Source organism: Lissotriton vulgaris, chromosome 8 (genome assembly GCF_964263255.1).
Source record: "Lissotriton vulgaris chromosome 8, aLisVul1.2, whole genome shotgun sequence".
In the NCBI taxonomy this organism is placed as follows: Eukaryota; Metazoa; Chordata; class Amphibia; order Caudata; family Salamandridae; genus Lissotriton; species Lissotriton vulgaris.
Window position 1 is genome coordinate 203,928,409 of NC_141696.1, and position 12,170 is coordinate 203,940,578.

Below are 12,170 nucleotides of genomic sequence, written 5' to 3' on the forward strand. Positions count from 1 at the left end.
TATTGGCTCACTTTGTAACTCAGGGGGCGAGGAAGACTAATGAGGAGGTAATGCCCCGGTTACTTACCGGTAATCTTCATTACTCCGAGTATAGTCTTCCTCGCCACATGAGTTCCCTCCCCCCCTCCCTGTCTGGCTATCGGCTTCATTGTTTGCTTGGTAGATCAGGCTGATTGGTTGGGCCGGCCCGCCTCTTATAGAGGTCAGGTGGGACTGGTCGGCCATGTTGAGAGGGGGTGGGAGGTGGTTTCTTTTTGCTTTGGAGGGTTCTGTTGTGGAGCTAAAGCTCACTTTGTAACTCATGTGGCGAGGAAGACTATACTCGGAGTAATGAAGATTACCGGTAAGTAACCGGGGCATTCCCTGCGAATATGATACAGCACACAAAATAATTAACTTTAATGCCACATGAAGCAACACGAGAGCGCCCGAACCACAGTTAAATTATGCATGTCCTTCAGCCAGCAGCTGTGATATCACAAAAGTACCCCAACATTGACTATGGAGACAAGACATCTTCAACAAGACACATAATGAAAACAGTAAGTGCCACATTAGCATTGCACAAGAGCAAACCCACTGGTGACATGCATGACAGTTGCATATTTTTTTGAGCACCAATTAAAAAGGCGTCTCTTTTACGTGCCAAAATAAAGATGTCTCTCTGCATTCCAGATATATTTAGCATGAACGCTGCTACAGGGTTATCAAAGTTAAACTTCAAAGATACATTAAAGTAATTTCAGTGAGAGACATATTTTACCCAGAATTTAACATGTATTATGCCTCACTTCACCTAAGCTACACTTACAGTGTAATGTCTTTCATATTAAGGAACAATGTCATAGTGGGCGGTGCAACGGAGGTGCGGGGCGGTGAGGAGCAGGAGAGAAGCAAGAGCTACTCTCGCTGATTTATATATTTCCTGGAAATAATTTATTATTCACCACATGGCAGATTTTTCAACCCTGATATGAAGGTAAAAAATGATCTTCACACCATGTACCTTTAAACGTATCTTAAAAAAAAACACACACATCTTTCAGGCACTGTAATTTGACCTTTATGCTTAGGTTTTAAAATAATGACCTGGCATCGGCGCTGGAAACAGGAGTGCAGCGCAGCCATAGCACCCTAAAAACAATGCTGGGGTTCAGGAGGTGAATGAGCAATAAAGATGCCAGAAAATGTGTTTTTTATCTTGCCACATTAGTTGTACGTTCAAGACAGAGGTTAAGGGCCTTATTACGACTTTGGTGGTCTTACTGCTGGACCGCCGAAGCTGGATCCACCACAAGACCATGTCATGGTTTTGGCTGTCTGCATGCTTATGCTCACTGAGTGAGACTGAAGCCGAAGCAGCAGCCCAGACGCGCCTGCACTGTTATGAGCATACTGCCGGCATGCACCATGTTGTGCTTGCCACACAGTGCATGCACCACAGTGCAGGCATGGGGCGGCACAACATGTTCCCCCAGTCACATAACGAAATGGGCAATGATGCCTAGGGGCCCGGTTTGGGGCCCCCTCCTTGACGTTCCGCCAGCTTCTTCATGGCGGTTATACCACCATCGAAAGGCTTTGCAGAAAAGCAAGTCGGAATAAGGACTGCGGTGCTGGACTCGGCACCGCCTCAATTCCTCCCCACTTTGAACACTGCCAGCACCTCAAGATCCAGGATCCTGGCAGTGCCAGCAGTGTTGTGGGGGGCTGGTGGCTGTCCGACTGCCAGACTCATAATCAGGCGGTCGGACCACCTAGGTTACGGTGGTCAGACCGCCACTATGGGTTCGGCAGTCTCAAGGCTGCCAAACTCGTAATAAGCCCCTTAATGACCAGCTATATCGTCTGGCAAAATTCTGCTTATTCTTTGCGCTAGTACTTCATTTGAGCCTGTGATTTCTGGTGCACAACACCCGCACATATGACATCTGCCACATGTTGACACTGTTTGTGTAATTAAGTGATGAACAGGATAACAGCCACATATTGATTCAATATACATTCAAAACAACTAATACAGGTCTGCGGACAGGGTTTCCGACTGAACGATTACGATGTCAGATTCCAACAGACTTTCCCAGTTGGCCTGTCTGACATGAAAAGGCTGTCAGACACTGACTTTGGGGACCGTTAGTAGGCTCCCTTCATCCTGAGGCCTCGGGTAGGGAGCCAAGAAAGAAAGATTTGGTCATCCTAGTAGGCCATGATGGGAGGGAAGGTACTGGTCGGGCAAACAAAGCAACACTGAGCTTTTGAGATAACATGTCTCCCACTCAAAGGCAGAGCCGGGGACAGATTGGGGGACATGCTGCACACTCACTACTCCTACACAGGCAGGATATGTTTTTAGGTCTCACCTAGGCAGCACTTGCACTGTCTGTTCAAGACATTCTGTATTCAGGATATGGGCATGAGGCTCCTTCCACTTTCTGCCCAGTTTTTTAAATGCCACCTGTCACTGTCCTTTGTAAATTGTGGCTTTTCATTGCTTAACACCTTCGCTGCTAAGGCAATTCCCCTCCTGTGCTGGAAATTGCTATTTTCATTGTTTTATGACGAGCTGGGCTCGTCATCAGCACACGACCACTGTGCACCATGACGAGCCCAGCTCGTCATCAGCATCGAAAGGGTTAATAGGCTTTGTAGTCCCTCCTTAGTACCACCTTTTCTCTTATTGTAACCTCCCATAAGGACGCCCCTGTTATATGTCCTGTTATTCGTTCTGTCATTTATTAGTTTTAGAACACTTTTTTCTTCTTTTTGCTTCTTTACGTTCAGGCACTGCATACAGCCATGCTAGCTCCCTCTCCCGGGTTGCAGCGGACGCCTTCTCCTCTCCCTTCACTCCCTCTCTTTGGCTTCAGCTGCCTACTCCCTCCTGCTTGTTCAAACACAGGGGCACCAATTTAGCATTGAAATCGATGAAAGTTAATGTAAATATTTTCATACAAAATGGGCACAGTTATTCATACAGCCCTGCAATATTAGTATTTTGTATGTATATATCTATTTCCTATATTTGTTGTAAAGCGCTCTAATACCCGCAAGGGTCATGTTCGTGCTATATAAAACCTTCAAAATAAATAAATATACAATCTGCTTATGTTTAGGATTGCGCTTTTTAACCATGCAAGCTTGTTATGGCCGCTCTGGGTGCCTCTCCTTGCTTCAACACCCCACCGCCACGGCGCTCGCTTGTAGGGTGAACAGGACAGCTGCGCTTTAACTTTTACTGGTTTAACTTTTATGGTAGGCGCACACCTCGCCAAACTCAACTTTTTTTTGTAAACCAGCGCGGTCACCCCTTGGGGCCTTACGCCTCTCTTTAACAAACCTACTTCAAGGAAGATTTCATTGCCATGGTAACAGAGGGAGAACGACTACTGCGCATGGATCTTCGCTAATTCTTCCGACTGTGCCAACTAAGCACTGTTCCATCTTAGGGAGCAGGTTCTCTATCAGCTATGCACATACCAGTGCACGGAAGGATTTGGCCCTTGTACGCCGAAGGTGTGGCCCAGTCCCTGAAGTGATTCCACCCCGCGTGCCTTTAACCCCTTCGATGCTCATGACGAGCTGAGCTCGTCATGAGGCACGGTGCTCGTGCGCTCATGACGAGCTGAGCTCGTCATGACCACACCCAGTTCTATTATGGCCCAGCACAGGAGAAGAATATCTCAAGCATCGATGAGGTTAAGAGGCACGCCACCTCCGGAGTGCACCGGGTGGCTCAGCAGTGTGCCCCGCAGCTATCTGTGCTGCACTCAAACCAGCAACTTTTACTTGCTGCTCAGATCTTTTTTAGGAATCGCTTATGATTTTAGTTCTGGTATTTAAAAAATCTGCTGGTTACCGAGAGTAGGAGCACACAATGGAGGGTTTTACCGAAGTACCACCAGGTGATGGTCCATTTGAAAGGATCTCAGGGGAGGGGTTGGGAGGGATTTCCTGGTAGAGACTCTGGGCATGAAGGAATCTCCATTGAATATTCTGCATTTGAGGAACCCTTTGAATTTAAAAGCCCCACTCGACTGCCTTTTATAGAGAAACTGCAAATTGGGATTTCTTTAAATGGGAGCTTTGAAAATCCCAGCCAGTGAAAGAATTAAGTGCAGCGCTTTGTTTGAAATGAGCAGTCTTTGCAGCAGTTCTTTGAAGTAGCACAATGTAGTCAGTTTTTGGGAGGAGAATGCTAAACAGCTGTCTCTGAATAGAAGCAAGTGTGTAATGTGCGGAATTACCTTCTACAGAGGGCAAAGCTTTGAGGATGGCATTTTCAGGTTAACATGTGTGCACCGCGTTTCGAAATCAACACGCGTGCGCAGGCAAGAGTAGCTACATGGGGGAGCATTTCCAGTCAACCTAGGCAGCAGGCAGAAGGGCTATTCTGAAGTCAACCTGGATGAGCAGGCAGGAGTAGTTGTACGGGGTGCATTTAGAAGTGAACATGCATGCACAAGCAGGAGGAGCTACAGGGGTGGGGAGGGCATTCCCAAGTCAGCATATGAGCACAGGCAGGGGTACCTGCACTTGGGGAATTATAAAGGCAACATTTGTGTGCTGCAGGAATTCATGAATACATTACATTTTTGTGGCAGCACAGTGCATTTGCAAGCTAAATTGAGTACACAGGCTGGAGTACCTGCATGTAGGGCATTTCCAACCCATCTTGGTGGAGCAGGCAGGAGTAGCAGCATGGGAGAGGGCACGTCCAAGTCAACATGCAAGCGCAGACAGGAGTAGCTGAAAAGGGGAGTTACCAAGCTAACACGCGTGCGCTGTGGGAGTGGCTAGAAGCAACCCACATGTCAAGAAGGTAACAAAAAAGGGAAGCATCTGTGGAAACATCTGACAGTTACTTCTGCTCAGGTAATGCTGCTATCCTTTAGTGTATTTACTATTTTACACTCTATATGACTGAAGCAAGACAAAACGTTGCTACCAATTTAAGTGCTTATGAGTTACTTAATCAACCCCGCTGTAGTACCCAAAAAAAGAAAGTACATAAAAATGCAAAAAACATGCGGTCAAGGTTGTCGCCTCGTGTCTATACATTGGAAGAGCATTTTACTAATTCCTTAAGAATGTATACAGAAGTGTTCCTAGATCTGGATTCTGTGACACTGAATATCTTTTCTGGGTTTAGGAAGCAAATATTCTCTAAACAGCATCACCGCAAACACACAATCTCAACTAAGATAGCAATGCCCAGGTAAGACTGTCTTCTCTCTCCATGTCCCAAGGTGTTATGACCACCTGACTCTAGATCATTATAGATACTGTTTCCTGTCCTGAAATCCTCACATATAAATTCTTGATTTCAGGTGTGGCAATCTAATTGGCGTCAATGCAAGCAAGAGTACAACATTGATAATTAATTAGCCTTTCAGACAAAAGTACATAACTGGAAACTTAATGAGTAGCCTGACAACCTGACACCAGGCCATTACATCACTATTCAAAGCCATGGTGAATTATCTTTGGTATGTATTTAGTTACACTGCAAAGTGACTGTGAATCTTGTTGCTTTGAGCACTCACAAGGTGCTCATGTGTTTGTTTACACTCCCTCTGTCCTCCGTCGCCTCTTCCCCAATCAACCCCAGCCACATCGCCCTGATATACAAACATGCTTTATTTCATCACTCTACAGAGTGCATCGTTTCTCTCCCCCAACTCAAAAACCTGCAAGCACTTCTCCTATCATTCCTTTTTATTTTTAAAATTTGTATACAGCGCAAATAAAGGTATCAAAGCCCTTTAACCCATTGCCTGAGGGGCTAATTCCCCCGCTGTGCTGGGGGGAGGGGGGCGCGCACAGCACCCCGGTGCTCTTGACGAGCTTAGCTCGTCATGAGCCACAGTGGCCGTGTGCTCATTCCTCATTATAAGTACTCTAGACAGTGCTGCATCTGCTTCTCTGGTCCCGACAGTAATTCCTCATTCTATGTCCTCTAGGCAGTGCTGCAGCTGCTTCTCTGGTCTCATTGGTAATTCCTCATTCTAAGTCCTCTAGGCAGTGCTACGGTTGCTTTTCTGATCCCAGTAGTAATTCATTGTTTTAAGTCGTCTAGGCAGTGCTGCAGCTGTGTCTCTGTTTATACATCAACTACACGCCAAACCAAAACACATAGGTAAAAGACATTGTCATTTACAATGCCAATAGCTCTAACTCGAACCAAATGCGAGACAAATTACATTGAAAATGCTTGTTATATCCTTTTCACACTGCTGCTTAATAGGATGTAATGTAATGTAATGTAAAGTACATTTCTATAGCGCTACTACCACTCCAAGGAGCATCTTGGCGCTTAATACCAGCCCAGATGAAATAGGTCGGTTAGCTGAAGCAGTTCGAAGGACACTACACCTTTTACACTAGAGCTTTACAAGCAGCATCAGTAAGAGAGAAAACCCAGGTCTTTAGGGCTTTCCTGAAGTGGGATTCTGTTGAGATTTGCCAAAGCTGAGGTGGCAATTTGTTCCATGCTCTGGAACCCAAGACAGCAAGAGATTTCTCACCTTTGGTAACAAGCCTGAATTTTGGGGTTACTAATAAATTCTGGTTAGAGGACCTCAAACTCCGAGTGGGTAAGTAGCGTTTAAAGCCTTTTGACGGATACCTGGGCCCTTGTGAATGAAAAGCTCTAAAAGTTATGACTAAAATTTTAAATAGAATACGCTTATGTATTGGAAGCCAATGGAGGGCATTAAGTGCAGCCGAGGCAGATGACTTTCTGGGCCAGCCAAGGACCAGGCGAGCGGTGGCATGCTGGACCATCTGCAGCCTGTGGAGCACAGATTTATTCGCTCCCGCATACAGGCTATTGTAGTAGTCCAGTCTTTTTTTTTTTTGGTAAACCTTTATTGTTCTTAAAGCAGTTACAATCACGGGCAAGCAAATCAATGAAGCCATAGCATGCAACATTCCGCCGTCAAATTGCCCCATTGTAGCTCAGGATAATGACCGTACCATAACGATACCAGGATGAAAGAGGTTTCTTTTTAAAAGCTTCTAGAAATTACAGGATCAATGCCAAGCGATCGTTTCAGGACCTACAGCTGGCCATAAAATGTGTAAAAGCAACCAGCATAACAGTTAAAGTGGGAGTGAAGGGCAAAGTAAACAATACAAAGTAGCCATCAATACAATCACTATACGTGATAAAACAATGCCCCACCCCACAAAAACTGAGTACACTACAGGAACCCTGTGGAACGATAACGCAGAAAAAGAATAAAGAAAAAGGGCCATAGAACCAAAGAGGAAACAAGAAAATAGAAAGAATCCCCCACCCCGCACCCCTGCAGAAGGCCATGACCTACCACCCCAGCAGTGTGCCCGTCGCCCTAAATAGGAGACACGAAATATAGTAAGACGAAAGAGAAAGAAAGTGGAGGAGGAGAGAGAATTAGTATACTGGCCCCCAGCCACCCACCCATCCGAACCCCGGCTCTTCAAATCGGCACCCGGGCGACCATCATTTCAATCAACAAAAGGCATGTCCCACATGGTCACCAGGAAATCAAACTCCAGCAATCTAGGACACGACCTCAACCCTGTCCCGTGCGATCTAATACACCAACGGAGTCCAGCCGCAGTCGACCCATTCCCATAACGAATATTGCGAGGGAACGGAGCCTCAAGTATAGCCCAGACTGCAATCCACACACAAGGAGGCGACATATCCGAATACAAACACAGTCATCAGCATGGCAGTCCAACGATCTTGATACCGCTCCGAAGCGTATCTTCCAGGTCATATGCACAATATCCAGGAGGGAGAGGAGAAACAAAATGTACAACAGTGTCTGAGACATCACTAGGGTCTGTGGGAGCATAGCGTAGAACGATACTGCCACCTCTGGATCCAGTGTTAGTCCTACCAAACAGTCCGAACATCCGGAACCCTGCGCACCAGTTACCACACGAACCGGGACCTCCGGTGTTACAATGTTCACAGGGGCAGCCATCGCGCTCCTCCCGGGTACAGATCCAGGCAGGTCATCGTGAGCCTGAAGACTGTCTGGTATCGAAAGTCTCAAGGTAGACACCACGGCATCCAATTTATTCCCCAATGCTTGGGCGCCATGTTCCAGGGTGGAGTGTAGGGCACTAAGAGCCGCTAGAAGGTCACGACACGTTAATCCAACTCCATGTGCCAACACTTCCACGCTCCTCATTTCCATGCACTCCCCTCCTTGCTGCAAGCCAGCACTTCGGGTGTTACACTTCATATTATCGATTTGGTCAGCAAGCCGCTCCACTAACATGTGGGGCCGAGCCTCAAACAAAGGCATATCAGGCTCCATAGTATTGCAGCAGTTCTGTAGGGGCAGCACAAATAAATGCCTAATTGGCAACATCCGATGCGATCCATCCGTGAAAGGGAGCAGTTCATGCGAAAATTCGGGAGCAGCCCGTCAAAAGCGGGCCGGGCGGCCAACAGCGTCCGATCGGCTCACCTGCAATTAGGCGCATAATTATACAATCCCTCGAAATGACTACGCCGGGCACACTCCGATCCGCAACGCTAGTTGTTCTAGCTGTCCTCGGCAAGAAGCAAGCCGATCATCTCATTGCTCCAGCTGACCGACTCCTCCCCCGCACGGGTGACCGCTGTTGTTCACTCAGTGCCCGGCCCCTTCTTTAACGCACAGTCCCGGTTCCAACACCAGTGCAGGCCGCCAGATGCGAATGGATGTTTCTCCGGGTGTATGGCTGGGAGAGACCTCGGGATCACGCGACCTGTGACCGGGCGTCCTCACCGACGCGGGAGCGTGAAATAGGTCCAGGATCAATTACAGGATATCCACTCGGTAGGAGAAGGGCCGCGGAGCCGAGGTCTCAGGCGGCCATCACAGTCGCTGTCTTGGCTCCTCCCTCCGCAGTAGTCCAGTCTTGATGTTATGAGCGCCACCGCTACCGTTTTCCTTGCTGACAATGGGAAAAGGTCAAAACATTTCCTGAGAGTTCTGATGATATGGAAGCAAGTGCCAGCCACGCCAATTGCTTGTTGCTTGAATGACAATAAGTCATCAAACTTAACGCCCAGATTACGGGAAGAGGAGATGGTATTGGGAGGGGCTTCAGCATCTTCAGGCCACCACTGTTTGGGAGAAAACACATTTTGGGGACCGAACGGCAAGATTTCAGTTTTCCCCGAATTACATTTGAGATGGTTGATCTTCATCCACTCAAATGTGGCAGTGAGGCAGTTTTTAAGATTTTCTTCAGCTTCTGGCAGCTCCCTGTCCAGTACCAGGATAAGCTGCGTATCATCAGCGTAAGATGTTGTGCTGATCTGGTAAGAGGAAATAAGCTCAATCAGGGGGACCATATATAGATTGAAGAGTGCCGGGCTCAGACTAGCGCCCTGGGGGACCCCTGTACTGATGGATTTTTCTTCAGAGTTAAATTCTCCCAGTACCGTGACTTGACGTCTTTGGCTGAGGAAATTTTTGAACCAAGTCAGCACTACTCCTCCTATCCCAGAGTTAAGAAGGCGGTGAACCAAGATAGTATGTGAGACCGTATCGAAGGCCGCCGATAGGTCGAGTAATATCAAGACGGCCTTCTTCCCTTGGTCCATAGCGGTTCGCAGGGTCTCTGCCGTAAACAGGAGGGCGGATTCTGTAGAGTGTTTGGACCTAAAGCCTGATTGGTTGGCGTGCAAGATGTTATTATCTTCTAGGAATTTCGTGAGTTGTTTGTTAACAAAAGATTCGGTCAGTTTAAACACTAATGGGAGCAATAAGATGGGACGCAAGTTAGAAAGAATAGTCGGATCAGGTAAAGATTTTTTCTGAAGGGGCTTAACGGCTGCTAATTTCCAATCACGGGGAATCTCAGAGGTGACAAGTGACGAGTTGATGATGCCATTAATAATCGGGTTTACCTCTTTGACCAAAGCTTTTAGGAACAAAGAAGGACAGGGGTCAAAGGGAGATCCAGATTTGCTAGATAGGATGGCCTGATGTGACTCCTCTAAGGAAATGGGGGCAAATACGTTGAAACAGGTCGTGTCAGAATTATTCTCCCTGCTCAGCTCCACCCTTTCCTTATCTGGGGAAGTCAATATAGGTTGGGGAAAATCCTTAACAATGTCTAGAATTTTCTTTTCGAAGTAATTAGCAATGGAGTTGCAGAGAGGCAGGGAAGGGGGAATTTCCTGTTAAAGTGCTCTAGGGTTTGTGAAACTGTTTACAATCTTAAATATGTATTTCTGTCCATTTTCAGAGGAGGCTAGTGCCTCTAAGAAGTAAGCTTTTTTCGCCGATTTAATTGAGGCGTGGTACTGCCTACGGGCTGCTTTATAAATACTACGGGCATCAGCTTCGTAATTCCTACGCCACCTTCGTTCCAATGATCTTACTTCACCTAACTCTACTTTGAGGGCTAGTGAGAACCATGGGGCGCTCTTTTTATTTTTAATACCACCAGAGTTTTTTTAGTTCATTGAGTCTGACTGCTTACTTAGTGTCGTGATCCACTCGCAAAACCGCTGATTGTCTGTCGAGGTGTGCCCAGTTAGTATGGGTTAACTCTCTCTTACTTTCTCCAAAAGATCTGGCTGGATAAGTAATTTTTTCCAGTCAGGTTTATGACTGCCCACTGTTCTTTTTATGGCTTTCACTGGGACATTATGTTTTAATACAAGGTCAAAAGGAATAAATTTGTGATCTGGCCAGGTTTGGACAGAGGGGGGTTTAATGGTCAGGATGTCTGAGTTGGAGCAAATACAGTCTAATATATGACCTGCTATATGTGTGGGTTCCTGCGTCAACAGGGTTAAGCCAAGGACACTAATTATATCCGTAAAACAGGTTGCCCCTGGTTCTTTAGGTGAATCTAAATGGATATTAAGATCCCCTAGCAACGTAAATTGGGCAAATCCGAGCGCAAGATCGCTCAGTACATCCCCAATGCTCTCCAGGAATTCTTTAGGTTGACCCGGAGGGCGATATACCAGGGCACCAGAAAACGTTCAGGAGTCATGGATATTAAGACAAAAGGCCATAGCTTCTGCCCCCTTAATGTCTGGCAGCTCATATGTGGTACTTATCATAGTGTCTCGGTAAATAATAGCCAGCCCCCCTCCCCCCTTGCTCCTGCCTATCTTGCCTATCCTGATACCCTTCTCTTGTTGAAGGGGCCATGTGGTCTTGCAAGCGCATAACTTTAGCTTTATCTATGTTACAGACTTTTGGAACTATTTTCTGACTGCCAGCATCTGTCAGTTTGCTTACCAGTCCTCTCTGCCAACAGCCCCACATTCCTGTCAGTGCTTGTTATGCTTTTTAGGCAGTGCCTTCAGTTCCTGAATTCTTTGTCAAAGTTATACAGTGAACCAGCCAGCCTTGACTACAATATGTACTCCAGCACTGAAGTGTAAGGGCCCGATGCACAAACGCCTGAAAGGACCCTTTCATTGCAAACAGTGATCTTCAAATCTATACCCAGCATGAAGAATATGATGTTTCACGTCGCAGAATTCGGTCTTGCACATTATAGAGGAGCCAGCAGCAGAGGCCAGTTTTTTGCCTCTTAACTCGTTCTAAATAGTCGCTAGTTTAGCATGCACCTGACACATATATAGACTTAGGTCTTCCCTAGGGCTACCTTTGAATGTCCATTTTCAGTGCACTCTGTTTGCCCTACATTTAGACACAAACATTTATCCATTTCTTCTAGGCATGCCAATTTTTTTTTAATGATTTTGAAACATCTACAGCAGTGGTTCTTAACCTGTGGCCCGAGGACCCTTGGGGGTCCATGAGGCCTGCTCTAGTGGGCACATAATATTAAAATGAATCAATAACATGACGTGTTTTTGTAAAGCACATGTTCACCTAGAAGGGTATCTTGGTGCTGAATAACAGATGTTTATTGGTACCCAACTCTATGGTATTCATTTTATCGACCTTAGAAGTATGAAAGGCTGAGTGGACTTGCTGGGATTTGAACCTGTGACTATGAGGTTGAACACAAGCCCCTAGAGTGGACGCAACAGTCTACTAAGTCACCAGAACTGGCTTAAAATTATAAAGTATACACAAATAAGCAAATAAAATGAAAATTTGAAACTTTTTTCTATTTGATTATGAATTACACAAAATATTCAAATATTTGAGCATTTGTTTGATGCACACTTGTTTTTGTAGTTG

The 12,170-nt window shown here is 46.2% G+C and overlaps 1 protein-coding gene across 1 annotated transcript in view; it reads right to left on the bottom strand.

Annotated features, from left to right (window-relative positions):
- The window catches only part of NOX4 (NADPH oxidase 4), a 727,367-nt gene that overhangs the window by 590,445 nt on the left and 124,752 nt on the right, over positions 1–12,170 (bottom strand). The window lies entirely within an intron of this gene.